This window comes from Alligator sinensis, unplaced genomic scaffold (assembly GCF_000455745.1).
Source record: "Alligator sinensis unplaced genomic scaffold, ASM45574v1 scaffold175_1, whole genome shotgun sequence".
NCBI classification, from domain to species: Eukaryota; Metazoa; Chordata; order Crocodylia; family Alligatoridae; genus Alligator; species Alligator sinensis.
The window spans coordinates 612,173-627,403 of NW_005842536.1; positions in this window are offsets into that span (position 1 = coordinate 612,173).

The window sequence follows — 15,231 nt, forward strand, 5'->3', positions numbered from 1 at the left end:
AGTGGGGGTGCAGCCACTCCAGCAGTGCGAGATGCTAATCCCATACTCTTTTACCAAATCCCAGATCTGGGATGGGGCCACATGGAGCCTAGCCCACTTGACTGAAAGTAAGGAGCTCTGTTTTCTCTTCCTGATTCTTTCATTGATTTGCTGGATGAATGTGGGAAAGCCATTTTCCCTCTCCTGTAAAATGGGCCTAATACTACTGACCTCAGTAAAGCACTTTGAATTCTATGCATGCTAGCTACCATGCAAGAGCTAGTGAGTATGATCATTAACATTTCCACTGCCATTGCTAATTTAATTGAATTCTTTGAGCTTTTTACAATGGACATGCATCTCAAGCAGGTCCAAGGAGGTGATTCCCCCCCACTCTATGCAGCACTGGTCAGGCTGCAGTTGGAGTACTGTGTCCAGTTCTGGGCGCCACACTTTAGGAGGGATGTGGCCAGTATTGAGAGGGCCCAGAGGAGGACCACTCGCATGATCGGGGGCAGCAGGCCAGACTCTACAAGGAGAGGCTAAGGGACCTGAACCTGTTCAGCCTCCACAAGAGAAGGCTGAGGGGGGATCTAGTGGCTTGTTACAAACTAGTCAGAGGGGACCAGCAGGCATTGGGGGAGTCCCTGTTCCCCCGAGCACTCCCAGGAGTGACTAGAAATAACGGTCACAAGCTGGCAGAGGGTAGATTTAGACTAGACATCAGGAGGTGCTACTTCACTGTCAGGGTGGCTAGGAGCTGGAACCAACTTCCAAGAGAAGTGGTCCTAGCTCCTACCCTGGGGGTCTTTAAGAGGAGGCTAGATGAACACCTTGCTGGGGTCATTTGACCCCAGTGCTCTTTCCTGCCACGGCAGGGGGTCGGACTTGATGATCTGTCAAGGTCCCTTCTGACCCTACCAACTATGAAACTCTGACATCTACTGTCCTAAAATGGGACATGTCTCATAACTGGTTTAGTGTAGTGCATTCACTGGATTCACTAGCACAGAACAGCTGGTCATTCACAAGGCTGCAAAGGCACATGCTGCATTTGTTGACAGCCTTGACATTGTTTTGCTATTTCTTTTTGTTCTGGATCAGCCCCTGGCCACTACCAAATTCCTGGCATGGACTCTCTCATTTACAATTTCTAAATATCCTTCATGCTGTTTTGGACTACTTACATCCTGAACTTTATAGGAATAATCACTCAGATCCACACACTAAACAATCTTGATAGACACTTAGTTGCCAGTGTGAGCTGCAAACAGTTGGCTATGTGCAGCAGTCGATTCACGCATCGCATTGTGTACTTTGGGACTTCGGATCATGTTTAGCGTTGGGTTGTGCCGCTGCATTTCTCACTGTCAAGGGTTCCAGATCTGCTGTATACAACATATTTACTGTCTTTGCTTTGACTTCAGTATTATGCTGGAATATGTTAATAGTTACCATCAATAATAGACATGGACAAAGCCACTGGTATACTAAACTAAACATAGGAGCAGTTAAATGACCCCTTGTGTTGTAATAACTGAAACCATGGAAACTGCTATCAGAACAATAGCCAGCATAGCACACCTGGGTAGAAGTTAAATCAGGTGGGCCAAGGAGCTTTTTTGGGGGACTGATATCAAACACAAGGGTGAGAGACATGCCTTGGTGGCAGCTGCATATGTATGTGTTTGGCAGGAGCAGGAAGCTAGGAAAACGCAGCAGAGGGTCAGAGTGCCAGTAGTAGGAATGGCTCTAGTAGGAAGCTGAAAGTCAGATCTTTTGGGGAGCCAGTGTTAGGTGGACAAGGAAACTGACTGTTGTTGCTTGTTCTTCCTGTCTTCAGTGAAACAAGATTTTGTGTTATGATAGGATCAGGGCACAGGGGTGGCTGTGATGCCTTCTGGTGGCCACTCAACCCCAGCCCCTTCTCTGGCTCCCCAGGATGCCCCCTCTTTTACCTTGTCTGCCATGCTTTGATGTAATTTCTAGGGTTTTGGGAGGCCTCAGAGTGCTGCTGGGACACTATGCTATGGCCCTTCTTGCCCTATTAGTGCCTCTGAGCACCTATTCCCCTATGGATATTCAAGTCCTCCTTCTGTCCCTATAGCCATGCCCATGCTTCACAGATATTACTTTAATTTGTAGGTGGGCTGCCTGGCCCACTGGTCAAACACTCAAGTCAGCCTGCTGAGCCCGTGGCCCTGGCTAGACTCTCTCTTTTCCCTGGGCCACTGGCCCCAGTTTAGCTTCCACTCCTTCCTCCAGGCTGTAGCCCTTGTGGTTTAAGGCTGCTCTGGCTTCTGTCTTACTGCCATGGCCTTAGTCCTCCTGGCCTCGCCCTTCTTCCCCCCCTCAGCCTCCTGGGATCCCAGACCCCAGGCCAAGCTGCTTTAGCTCACTCCCAGACCCCCACACCATGCTGCTTGATGCTGGCCTTCACTCTCCTAGCTTCAGCTTAATTCTTCACACCAGCCTTAGCCCTCTGGGTCCGTGAACCCCCAGCTAGTCTGCCTGCTACTGAGTGCCCTGCCAGGCACCCCTCTGTGGCCTCCACACCTTCCCTGTATCCACAATCCGGTCCTCCAGTTAACTTAACCAGAACATAAACTCAAGCAAAATGGCTGTACTACAGAAATCCTCCCCACACTGGGTCATTACTTCCCTACAAGCTATAAGTCCCTCTGAGCTCTTTCCTTATAGCTCTCTGGGACAGCTCAGGTGGTGGGCAGTCTATCACCTGTAGCCATCTCACTCAGGAGCTCCCTCCCTTGCAGCCTGTAGGGCCAGACTGACTGCCTGGTCTCAGGCACTGGCATTATGTGCCTCCAAAACCTAGCCCTTCCTTTCAAGGGCTCTCCAGCACCCAGAGGGTTTCCATTTTGGCCTGACAACTGGGCCTGCCTGCCCTTCCCTGCTGCAGCTTCACTGAGCTGCCAGGCAGCTTAGATGTCTACCCCCTTTGCTGCTTACTGCTGTGCAGCTAGCTCATGCGATAGTGCATCCCTCAATGGTAGCTCCAATCCTGGCTGTTACTGGCCTGCTTGCTTCCCAGCAGTTCCCTCTTGCTCAGCTGCCAGTCCCACCCTGAAAGCTTAGCCTGTTGCAGTTCCTGTTACAGTGTACTTTTTTTTTTGGTAAATAAATAGGTCTTTAGCAAAGAGACACCAGAAGGAGAATAATAAAATTCTCCTTCCTGCAATAACCCAGTATGGCCCCAAATATTCAATAACTGCTCAGCCCAAAGTATCTTTACTTGCCTTTCTGATTTGCAGATGTCATATAACCAAATTGCCTGCACATGTGCGTTGTTACTTTGAATTTAATCTTATATCAGAAAGTGTCTGAGAATATTGCCCATATCTGTCATGTATTGTAGCCTTTGTTTGGGATACAAAGGCTACAATACAAGTCCCATTTCTTTGGGTGAGAAATTGAAACTAGGGGTTGACTATCTGTAACCAGAGTAAATGATTTCCCATATAGATATGCCATATATATTTTAATTTCAAGACTCAATTTATTCCTTCTATATCAATTTGATCATAGTTACATTCTGCAAAGGTAAGAGAGCTGGTAGCAACAATAATAGGCATTTCTGTATGATCTTCCATCTTGTCTGAAATTGTTGCCCTTATTTCATATAGCAAAGTCTATAGGGTCTATAATTACCCTTTCAGACATTGAGTCGTGTGGTTTCATCTTATACTTTAGTCCATTATATGGAACAACAATGTTCCTCTTTCTTGTAAATGACAGACAATACACTATGATAGTAATTCACTATTTCCCGAAAGGAATATAACTGTAACATGTTTTTTAATTGGACTGAGATGCTTTGTTGTTTAGGAAAGCCATGTTTATAGAACTGTGGCCACAAAACATTACTGGATCTTTGAAAAATCTACATTTTGTTTTCTTTTCTTTCCCTTATGTAGGGTACCTTGGAGTCTAGCCTCTGCCCACCAGCAACCCTTAGAGTGTTTTTCATTCTGGAGATATCTGTATATTTTTCTTTATGTTAATAAGAATAGTGATGGCACCACCTGAAATTAGTCCAGCCACTCACCCTTGTCCATCTTACTGTCCCCTTCTTGGACTTGACTAGGCATTTGAAGCATTCACAAAACAAACTAGCAAAAATCATTTCTTAATAATTTTGCTTTCTTTCTCTTTCAGCAATCTAGTAGATAAAATCATTCATGACATTTTTTACTGGTGGCAGTGCTTGCAAGAGATCATGTACACACCAACATCTAAGTAATCATACTTCCATATCTGACAAACTTTATGTAGAAGGCATCAACAGACATAATTACACTTAGGGCATCAACAGACATAATTATACAATTACACTGGTGAAAAAATAGCAGTCAGGCTATGCAAACCTCAAGTAACTTTGCCTGGTCCAGGAGAAAATTATTCCTGAAAAAAATAGAAAAAATGGTTCTGATGCAAGTTAGATGGGTTTAGGTTTCATCAGTCTGTGGGCATCCCTGTGTGGTTGTTTGCTGAAGGCAAACAGTCTATTGCCTGTTCTCCTACTGCTTAGAGGCCAGATGCCATAATAGCCACCTATCCCAGAACAGCTGCACATTTCTCTGTCTGATCCCAGTGTAATTTTCATCAACTCAAGTAAATAACACTGGAGTTATGTGCAAATCTCTCTGTGAACATGATCTCTAAAAATACAACAGTATATCAATAACTGGAAAAGAGTAAAAAGAGCTAAGGCAAAGGATACTTAAAAGGAACTCCCCAAAAATGAGCATATAATGATTACCCTTATAAAATATTACTCTATTCAGTATAAAATACTGTATATAATATTTTATATGGTATTCCACAGAGGCTCAGGTTTTATCAAACAGTCATAATCTCCACCTTACTGTATGGAACTAAGACATGGACAATGTACAGGAGACATCTCAAGTTGCTTGCGAAGTACCATCAGCACTGCTTGAGGAAGATCCTTCTACTCCAGTAGGTAGACTGATGTACCAATATTAGTGTCCTCTCACAAGAAAACAACACAAACATCAGGGCAATGGTCACCCAACATCAACTTTGCTGGGATGACCATGTCATCCAGATGTCCAACTCCTGACTCCTGAAGCAAGTTTTGTTCTCCCAGCTCAATCAAGGTGTACGCAGAGAAAGCTCTTCAAGGACATCCTCAAGGCCCACTTGAAAAAAATGAAACATCAACATCAACTTGTGGGAGACTATTGCCCAGGACCACCCCAAATGGAGGAAGAGTCTGCTGCAAGGATCTCATTACTTTGAAACCTTACGACAACAACAGGAGAGGAAAAGTGGGAAAGACAGAAATTAGGCGTGTCACAGACTGAATCAAGAAACCAGAGCCACCCACCCCTCATGGAAACATGTGCTCAAGTTGCAATAGAAACTTCTGATCCTGAATTAGCCTTGCCAGCCCTCTTTGGACTCGCAGGTAAGGCAATCATGGAAGACAATTATCCTCAATTGCAAGGGATTCCCGGTGATGATTCCATAGAACTGACCAAATCAGGACAGCTTGAAATGTGGTTACTATAGTGTTTTGAAACATCAGTACCAAATCCTGTAATACTTTGTAATAGGACTCCTGCTGCCAATAACAGGTAACGATCAATGAACCCATTCAGATTAAAAAATAATAACTCTTAAAAAGATCAACCTGCATTTGAACTGAAACATTAATCAGGCTGAATACTTTTCCCTTCCCAAGATGCATCTCTGTCCTTCCTTGTTTCAAATGATTTCATGATTAAAACTATGAAATACTTTAGCAAAGTTTATTTTTGCAGTCTTTTGCTTCGGCTATTGCCAGGAAATCTTTTCTGGTAATGCTGATGCTATCTACAGCACACTTTTTTAAAATAAAGAGCCTCTGATGGATTCAGGAGAACATCCAGACCTCTGGATTTTCGTATGTTCGTCCATCACTAATTGTATTACACATACCCAAATTTTTCTTTTAGTATTTAAGTCACTTTGCCTAAGTGTTCGTGTTTCATGCTCTTCTCTTTGTTCACAAACGTGAAAAAAGATGATAGTGTCAGATCTTCTTGAGATGAATGTGCAATAATTTTATATAGTAAAAGAAGTTTTGTTGATCTATTCTTTTATTGTTTTCTTGCTAAGTATGTATTTTGACCCTGAAGTTGTCTTCTTCCTGGCAGAGATCTCATTCCAGTGGTACATGTGGTTTCTTTGTGAATGATGCATAAAATACAACATCTCAAAACCTATGTGGAACTTGTTGGTTCCAGTTTTTTAATACCATTCAGATAAAATTTTTTGTTTTGCCAGGTTTTTTTTCCCTCCTCTTTTTTTTTTTTCCTCTTTCAAGTTTTGGGTTCAAATAAATGTGAAATCTCAATCCATGCTCACAAGAAACTCCATAATTTCACCAGATTTAGGGTTATGCCCATTAATGCCTTCTCAGCACAAGGCTAAAGGGAAGAGGCTCCTGTATAAATCTTTGATGTAGGATCACCCAAAAGGTAAATCTGGGCCAATTTTTCTAGATCAATAGGTTCAATAAAGTAGGCTTTCCTTGGCCTTTCCCGTAATTTAAAATGGAGCGTGAAATTTTTCAGAGAATCAGTTCTTGGTTTCCAAAGCTGTTTTAAATGATTGCAATCGTGAAAAGGAACATTATTAAATTAATCAAAATCTATTTATCCATAGATCAGTGTTGCTCTTTGAAATTCTGTTTCTAAGCTATACATTTTCCATAATGTACTTGAATTTGGAACTTTTTTAATCTTCTCATTTGCAGGACGTTGTTGACTGAAATTGTGGGTGATGCTAGGAGAAGCCATAGGAGATGGCAAAAATAAGCTGGCTTGAAACCCTACAATGGTGTCTTAAACATAGATATGAAGGACTCATGTGCTGAGGTGAATTACTTTTCTGTAAGCAATATAGTGGAAAAATAGGAATAAAAAAGTCAGAAGTGAGAAAAATACCATGTTTTGAAGTCAGTTTCCTACCATATAAATTTTTACCTAAAAAGTTATCTTACCAACACTTTTGCATTTAGAAAACAGAATGGCAGTGAAATTCCTTGTAAAGCTATTTTTATTCAGACCAGATGCCTTCAAATAATACATTCTACATATATCATTGGCATAATATGTTCTTGCCTTTTGTTTTTCATTTAATGCTTATGTTTACAAAGGTTGATGGGTTGGCACAGTAGGAGTTTCCTGTTTACCCTCCAGCTGCACAGTGTTGTATGAATCATACAGCAGCCTCATAAGGAGCTTCCCCAGTACCCTGCCAATAACCTCAAACCCCTGATTGGAGAGCAATACTTTTTTCATTGGTAAGAGATAATTTATTATCCATGTGATTTTAGTCTGGGCTTGGGATGATAAGCAATCTAGAAAACACCAATTATATTAGTAGGATGGTATAGTAACACTGTATTTATGGGATAATTAGTGAAAAGGAACTCAGTCTGGTCTCTACTTTTAATTTTATGCTTGAATTTTTTGCACATACTGAAAATCATGTTTGAATGATTGAGACATTTGAGAGCTAACTACCTGTTCAGCACATACCAGTCTGCACAGTGCTCTAGGGTAGTATGCAAACAAAACTTTAAGCATCGTTTTAGAATTTTCCCAACAAGTGGGTTCATTGGGTTTAAACAAACCTACTGAGGGAAGAATAGGGAAGAGGCATTTAGAAGGAAAGAAGAAACAGATGCACCTGTGTCTAAAAGCAAGGCATAAGCCTGCAGGCAATGTGTGCAAATATATTGTATTTGTGCAAGCTGAAAGTGTTTAGATACTAGAAGGGCTCCTGAGGTTAAAACTGAGGAAGAGTAAGATATTTAATGGAGATAAAACTTTGTGGGAGTCAAAGTGGTAGTAATAGAAGTAGTTGTGAATATTTATAAAATATTCGCAATAACAGTAGTCTCAGTAACAGTTGACATCCTTTGGTGCTGAATATTATACAAACATAGATAATCACTGCCCTGAAGGGTTTTCAACCATGGGCACAATTAGACAAAGGGCAGAGTATATAACAGACAAGCAAATTAACATGGTGAAGAATTGGCAATGCCTTGTTAGTTCCAGGGAATGTAGTCATTTGTTTTGGGGGTTTTTTTACCTGGGTTTAATGGTAGAGAGAAAAAGAGAAGAAAAGAGGAATGAAACACTGCTTGCCGCTCTAGCCATAATCAGCAAACTGGGGTTTGTAAAGGTCATGAAGAAATTGAATCTTAGAGAAAATTTGTAAGGTAATGGCTTCCTTCCTTTTCATGTCCTTGTGACAAGGTATTTACCAGAATTCACAGATTCGCTGGAATTTGATATGACCACACTGTGAGCGCTTCTGCTATGGCCTCAGACTTGTGACCTCTGAGCTCTCAACCATGCGCCTTAGTGCCCATACCACTCCAGCCCCCAGGTAATGGCTGTTAACACTTTATGAGCTTTTTCCTCCAGTGCATAAGACCCCATGGAAGAAATCCTGGAGGTGTTTACGGGAGAAACTTACCAGCAGGTGATAAATAAATTTTGTTATTTTTTTTCAACAAATAGTTAATTTCCTGAGAAATGGATTTTGGGTGTAGAAGACTGGAGCTTCCAAAATTCAGGGCAAATTTAGCAAATAGTTCTGGTGAAAATGTGGGAAGAAAATTTAACAAAATGACAGAATATTTAATTTTTATATTTGTATACAAAAAGTTTTGACTTTTCATTTTGAAGCAGTATTTTTCATTTTAAAATTGAGGGATATTTTTAAAATGTTTTAAACAAAAGGTTAAAAAGGCCGAAAATGAAACAAAACATTTCATGTTGTATAAAATGAAAGACGTTTTAGACTGACCCAAAACGAAGATCTTCTTATTTCAAAATGAGAAATGATTTCAACGTTAACTTCCCCCCCCTGAGTTTTCAGTTTGGATACCACATACAAAAATCCATTGTTTACCCAGTTCTAGAGATAAAGGCTTGTAGGATAAAGATGTACTTACTACACGAACTGAGTTATGAAAGATCTTAAAAGTAAATAGAAAAGGCTTGTTTTGGATATTAAAGTGAATGAAGGCAAGACAGGGGCTCAGAGAGGGAGCTGACCTTAAAGCGATGGTTGAGGGAGATGGTGTTAAAAAGCAGAATTCTGGGTTGAATTCAGGGCTCCAAGTTGGTCTTAGTTAAGGCCTAAACATGTGGTTGAAATACATAGAATGAAATGATTTGCTGATAATTTTGTCTGTGTGGAGAAGAAATATTGGCTTTTAGAGATGCTATGTAAGAAGCAGCAGCAAGGTTTAGAAAGGGTTCAGCATGTGGATTCAGTGAGAAGGCCAATCAAATATGGCACATGGTTTATGTGCCAGAATGTCTGGGAGAATGGTGGTGGTCATGATGAGAGAGAAAGTGAGGTAAGGGGAAGGCATGAGAATAAAACTCAAGAGCTCAGTATTGGCTATAGTTAGCTTAAGATGATAAGTTGACATCCAGGAACAGATGTTAGAGGGTGCATCTACACATTAATTTGATCTGGGGCCAATTTACTTGGGAGTAAATGCTCCTGGTGCATAAATGCTCCTGGGTAGGTCTCTTCACATGCAGGGTCATGGGAGCAGATTTGCTGCTCCCACTTCCTGTGGCCCTGCAATGGGCCCCTACGTCCACCAGACAGAGCTCAACGCTCTGGCTGCAGCTGCCAGCAGCTGGCAGCCATCTTTTTTAGTTATCCCCACTCTTTGCTCCCTGGTCAGCCACTTTTCTGACTAACAGTAGCATACAGAGGCTGGGGCCAGTGCATGGTGGCTCTTCTGCTGCAGCCTCTGTCTCCCCGCACCATGGCTTCCCCAGCCTCTGCTCCTGGCAGCGATGCCCAGCACTCTGGGCTCCTTCTGCCTATGGTGCTGGCTCTGCTGGCCCAGCAGGCCCCTCCCACCAAGGCTCTGAGTGAGCCTTACACCCATCAGTGGCGGGCAGGGCACCGGGTGTGAGAGACACTGGCTGACCACCTCCTCCTGCACTCCCCACTGTAGCTCACGTGGACAGCTGCCCATGGACCCATTCCTGCCTCACCCCCAGCACCATGCTAACTGTGGACATCTCTCAGAAAAACACTTTATTGCCCTCACCAAAAGCAGACCCCTTCTCCCCACTCCCTCCCCAGCAACAGAGCACTTCCACTACCAATCCCACCCACCACCAATAAACCACCCTCTTCCTTGTACAAGCTATTTACAACAAGTGAAGTACTGTGGTTGTGTGCATTATCTAAGGGGGTGGGGAGCTGTGGGGTGGGATTACCTAGCGGGGGAGCCCAGAGACAGGTGGCCAGCACCCCAGCCTCTGGTTGTTCTTCTGTGGGTGCACACTAGGGGTGTGAGAAGCAGGCTGTATTTGATTCAGATTAGGATTCGGTCCAAATCGGGGACAGTGATTCAATTCGTTGATTCAGATTACAGTCCTGATTCAATTTGTCCGAATCCGAATCTGAAGATTCGATGCTGATTCGGAGAATCAATGATTTGGCCATAGAAACAGCTTTAAATGTTTTTTCTACATACCTTGAGGTACCAGGAGTGAATGCTGGGACGGATGGAGCATCCCATAGGAGTGCGAGAGGGCCCTTTGTATGCTTGGCAGTGGACCCCCCTGTGCCCTCCTGGCTTGGCAATCAGCTGCAGGGAGACCCCAGGTGCCCCCCCAGACCCAGGGGGCACCAGGTGCTGAGCCAGGGGGGTAAGCATGTGGATGTCTGGGCAGGGGCCCCCTTTGGGGAGAATCTGGCTGCTGATGGCTGGTGGTGACATGGCTGCTTATGCCTTGTGTCTGGGGCTGAGGTTGTGCAGCCATTGGGACATAGTTTCATAGTTGGTAGGGTCGGAAGGGGCCTGAGCAGACCATCAAGTCCAACCCCCTGCCATGGGCAGGAAAGAATGCTAGGGTCAAATGACCCCTACAAAATGTCTATGTAGCCTTCTTTTAAAGACCCCCAGGGTAGGAGCAAGTACCACTTCCCTTGGAAGTTGGGCAGGCGCTGGCCCATGCTCCCTGAGCTGCTGGTAGAGGCTAGGGCAGGGAGCTTAGTGGGATGGGCTCCTGGCACCCCAAGGGAGCTTGGGCAAACTACCTGTGCTTCAGTACACAGCATGGCAGTGGCCTGGGTCCTGGGGCACAAGGGTGGCATCCAGGACCTGGAGGTATCTGGGCACATAAAGGGCATTCCACAACCAACAGTTGTGGTCAGTAATCATGCCCGCAAGGCCTTGAACTTTATGCAGCACCGCTGTACCAGCTGTTTGTGCCTGTGCTCCTGCATCTGGCCTGACATCCCCTTGTAGACATGCACATTGGAATGCCTGCCCCACGCGAACTTCCACTGCACCTCTGCCTTGCCTCACAGTGCCACAGGGTCACAGTTTCCTCTGTGGACCAGTTGTGGCCCAAGGTGGCAGCGTGTGGTGTGGATGAGGATGCCATCTAGCCTCCTGCACTGGTTCTCCAGGCCTCCACACAGCTGTCCCTGTGCTGCCAGGCCTGGGAAGCTGCCTGCAGCACCCAGTTCAGGGGTACAGTGTGGGACTAGGAGCTGCATGGTGAGGCAATGCCCGACAGCACCTGCAGGGTCTGGGCAGGCTGCTGGGGATTGGCTGTGGGCATCTGGAGCTGGCCCTGGTGGCCAGGAGCTGCCTGCAGCTGGGCCTGGGTGCTGGCAGCATCCTGAAGTAGCCAGCAGCCCTGGATGGCATGGCACTGTCAGTAGTATGGCACTGTGGTGCCAGGCAGTGGAACTGGGGTTCAGGCAGGCTGACACAGGTAGCCTGTGGCCTGTGTAAGGGCAGTAGAGGCCAACAGTCCCTCCAGGCTCCCTGCTTTTGTGCCTCAGGGCTCAAAATGCCTGCAGGTTTCTAAAGGGCCTGTGGCTGGGGCAGGAGAGGCTCCCAGTCCCTGGACCCTGGGGCTGAGCTCAGGCTGGCCCCCTAGTGGCAAGGCTGACTGGAGTAAATTTGCTCCCAGTTGGCATCTACACCTGTGCTACTGTGCAGTAACTACTTTTGAGTAAATTTGCTACTTGCATTTGCAGGTAGCAAATTTACTCATGAGTAGCGAAGTTTACTGCACAGTAAGCATGTGCATGTATAGATGCACACACTTACCGAGCAGTAAACTATGTTACTTTGTAGTAAAGAGTCTTATGTAGATGTACACAGAGAGATCAGCCAAGACATTAGACTGAATGAAGGGAGAGCGTCCATGAATTGAAGTAGACTTTTGAGTCATCAGTATCAGGAAGATAAAGGTTCCTGAAGAGAGAGACTACAGGGGAATGAAAAGAATGCTAGAATGGACCTTGGATGGACTCTAAAAGAAATGTGGGGGATAGAAGGAGAATGATACAGTGGAGGAGACACTGCAAGTGTGATCAGGTAGGTAAAAGGAGAGTCAGGAGGAAGTAAGTGTCATAAGATGGCAAGTGGTTGAGGGGGCATATCTTCAGAAAACTAACTTCTCTTGGATTGGAGAGATCAGAGCTATTCCTACTGAAAGATGAATAACTGAACCTTCAGTGTTTTAAATGTGGCTACCTAAATCAATCCTAATGAGGCAGTGGCTTGTGGCAGTTCAACCACCTGAGCACACATGAACAGTCCCAGTCAGAAGACTCAGGAGATTAAAATCAAAGCATGATAAACATGTTTTATTCTCAGCTTTGTGTGTCTTTGACAGCTGTAAATGAAACAGCTATTCCAAATGTAGCTTCTTCACTGACCTGGATCAAATAGCATGTGTTCATATTAAAAGAGTGGTCACAAAGCAGAAGCAGCAGGGCTTTACTGATCATAGTTTAACAGCTGGAACAAAATGCTTGTGAGCTGGCTGGGCGAGTTGGCAGAAACAGAACATCAGAAATCAGCAAGGATTGTTCAGTAAAAAAATCTCTATCAACATTAATCAAAGCAAATTACCATAGGAAAAAGAACGAGGAGCACTGCCTTTTCCATATACATTCTTATTCGTCTGCCTCTATGGCAGCCCTTCTCAGCATCTTACCCAAAACATCTATGCATGGAGAGGATAATGGGAAGCTGGGCCTTGTCTAGGTCATGTTAAAATGTTGTGCTAGATGCTTTCAAAGGCACGTCTGAATGCAACAGGAGATGTGAGGGAGGAGCAGGGACAAAAGAGGGAGAAAAGAATCTAGTTATGCAAAGAATTCTGGCATTACGGCATCGTTCAGCACAAGTATAGATGGACACTGCCTTCTGGCAAGGACCTGCATAGTCGCGTCGGCCAGTGGGTGAACAGGCATGGCATTCTATGACCTTGCAGATGGCAATATCATATATACTCTTTTCTAACCTAAGCTCAGAGTAGTGATGTATTTCTGCTCCCTCATTTTTTCCAAGGGATATAGTTATCTAAATTGTATTTTATCTCTTCATTTCACTGCACTGGCTTTTCACTGGTTTATAGACTTCTTTGTTCCACTTTCTGAATGCATCCAGATGAGCATGCATGTGCCGTTTGTGGTGCTGCAAATGGCATGTGCTGCACATGCTCGCGTTCACCGTACTGCTAATTTGCAGCACATCAGGTTTTTTTGGACATGGGGAGATTCTGGTGTAAAAAAAAAAGGGCCAGAAAAAAGTGGGGCAGCACACGTGGTGGCAGTGTAGATCACCCAAAACCAGAGGCTGGCTGGCCAGAGGCCCCCAGGACTCTAGGTAAGACTGCTAGGGCCAACCTAGGTGCTGGCCCTAGCCTTCCCTACCCCATCTGCAGCAACTTGCCATATGCCAGAGCACAGATGCAGGGGTATTCCCTGGGGACAACTAGCAGCAGCGCAAATATGTGCCACTTTCCCATTCATGGGGATGCGCCCTCTGAGTGCAGCCACTTACAGCTGTTGCTAAGGTTTATTTAAGTTACTTACTTAAAACAGCGATGAAGGCCATGTAGGTATCTAGATATGCAAACTCAGTTGGCCTTTCTGGTCAGCAAATCTTGCTCTCTTTTTTGTACCGGCTCTTTCTTTCTGGGTTACTTTTTTCTCAGCTCTTCTCCTAGCAGAAAAGCTTCTTCCATCTGGCTGCAAGGTCTAGTTTTCTTTTATTTCTTGCTGTGTTTAACTTTTGTAGAGCAGCCAGGTACATGGGAAAGGGTGTTATGTAACAAGCACAACAAATAAATAAATAAATAAAGACCCCATTTTTCAAGGTTCTTGCCGTTCAGAGGGAAGTCTGTGGTCATGGAGAAATGAGCTTGTTACACAAAAATGCCCTTTCCAATCCTCTTGGGGCAAATGGCTAGAGAAGGAAAGGGATATTTTGGATACACAGTTTGGGGCCCATATATGAAATTAGCATATAGTTAGCCAAAAGTAGAGTTTTTTGTTTTAAAATGTTTGATGCATAGTATCTCCTTTTAAGCCAAGCAAGCCATTGGATTCAGGATTAAATTCTTGATCATTCTACAGTTTAAATGGTTGAAATTCAGGTTGCTGCTGGCAAAGACTGCTGAGCAGCAATGCCAGGTTCTTAATGTATTATGGAAAGTTGATTATTCAGAGCCAAAGGACTAAACAAGGATTCAAACTTTGCAAGAACTCAGCTTACTACCAATGCTGTGTTTGACTTTATAGCATTTCCAACTAAAAGAAGTTTGGAGGAGGGAGGTTAGAGCAGGTCAAAAATAGGGTTGCCAGCTTTCTCAAAAAGTTAATTTAACAAAGCTGAAGTCTTCTTCTTTTTCCCAAACCCATTTTGTGTTGTCTTACTGGATGTGGGTATAATATATATTACCGTTCCTTTAGAGGAAAAGTACTGAGGGAACAAGTCTTGAATGAAGACTGTCTTCCGGTTGATGATCTGCAAAATAAGAGAGAAATAGGATAACGTTTACATGTTTGAACTTTTAAATAAGGAACAACTCCAACCCAAAGATGCCTTGAAGCATCTCAATAGAATACATTTTGCCTTACCTTTTAATCCAGGGTATCAGTCCATTTACAGCTTCACTGCTGGCAGTGGTAGCATATTTTGACAGATTTCAGGTGCTTACAGACGTGGGGGAAAAAAACAAACAGTGCTTTACATTCAGCTTGGTGTGCCCCCACACCAAGCACAGTGTTTTATCAGAAGAGGAATTGCATCAGTTTGACTCAGCTCACCCAGCGTCTGTATAGTCTGTGTGCTTCAGCAAGACTTTTTGGTGCTTTTATCTAATAGCTGATAAAAGCACCATGAAGCTCTGCTGA